This window comes from Lontra canadensis, unplaced genomic scaffold (genome assembly GCF_010015895.1).
Source record: "Lontra canadensis isolate GAN:19392208 unplaced genomic scaffold, GSC_riverotter_1.0 scaffold95, whole genome shotgun sequence".
Taxonomy (NCBI): domain Eukaryota; kingdom Metazoa; phylum Chordata; class Mammalia; order Carnivora; family Mustelidae; genus Lontra; species Lontra canadensis.
In genome coordinates, this window is record NW_022631089.1 from 2299541 (window position 1) to 2301151 (window position 1611).

Here is a 1611-nt window from a genome sequence, read left to right on the forward strand (position 1 = left end):
AAGACTCAATCAATAGCAATTAAATATTTCCACCCAGGGGTGGCATATGTCATGTGCACTCACTATTTCTTAACCAAAATATCATATAAACATGCTAACATCAGGGCAACATTATATTTCTTTGTATCCAGTGTAGAAAGGAACCAAGGTGATTTCTGCCACAATTATTAATTTAAAAAGCTCCTTAATTTATAGCTTTGGAAAACAATTTAATATAATAAAAGTAAGTATGAAGTTCCACACATGATTATTAAAACATGTGGTCTGGATGAGAATATGTAGGAAGAGCTAGGATATATAACTAGGCCACAATGATAAAGGTTATTCATTATTTTAAAAATACATTGAAACCAATAATGTACTGTGCTCCAGAGATAAATTTGTAAATGTGACAAAGTAAGTGTTTCAACTAATTTAGCTTATAGTCCAGTGAGTGATATACATTTAATAAGCCAGGCTTACAAGAATAGACATAATATTTTTTAAGGCAACTATCTTATCTTTTTTAAGTTTAGTGAACCACCCAAACTTTAGATTAGATTGATAACAAAGTATAAGGTTATGTTAGCTTTTGCCACATGATCATAGTGGGCTGCCAGTCAGATGCGGAGACACAGAACAGCAACACACTCTAATTTAATAGAAAGAACAATCTATTACACTTATTTGTATCCATGAGAAACATTCATAGAGCAGGAGAGATGACAGTTCTCCTGTCTAAGAAAGGCCATCAAGTTCAAAGAAGCACCTCTGTATTTAAATGCTGGCTGATAAAGTTATAGGGATTCTTTGTGATCCTCTTTGAGGAAAGGTTAATGTATCAGGGTGAAGTATATGAACATTCTCCTAGACTGCTTATGATGACTCTAACTTTTATGTGTATCATGCAATATGCCTTCTCTACATTTTACTTATCAACTTTTCTAGTAACAGACAACTCCTTTTCCCCACCTCCCTATCAGCTTACATGTGTGTGCATGCGTGTGCACATGTGCACACATACACACCCAAAAAAACTTTGACAAATATTTTGTAAATATAATCTCTGGACTTTGGAGTAGCTATGGCAGGATTGCTAGAATAGCCTAGTGGTTTAAGTGAAAAAGGGGTAAGACCCAGCAATTGCATTACTGTATATTTACCACAAAGATACAAATGGTGATCCAAAGGGGCACATGCACCCCAATGTTTATAGCAGCAACGCCCACAATAGCCAAACTATAGGAAGAGCCTAGATGTCCATCAACAGATGAATGCATAAAAAAGATGTAGAATATATATGCAATGGAATATTATGCAGCCATCAAAAAATGAAATCTTGCCATGTGCAACAACGTGGATGGAACTACAGGGTATTACGCTAAATGAGATTAGTCAATCAGAGAAAGACAATTATCAAATGATCTCACTGATATGAGGAATTTGAGAAATAAGAGAGGATTATAGGGGAAGGGAGGGAAAAATGAAACAAGATGAAACTGGAGAGGGAGACAAAACATATGAGACTCTTAATCTCAGGAAACAAACTGAGGGTTTCTGGAGTGGAGGGGAGTGGGAGGGATGGGGTGGCTGGGTGATGGACATCAGCAAGGGTATGTACTATGCTGCGTG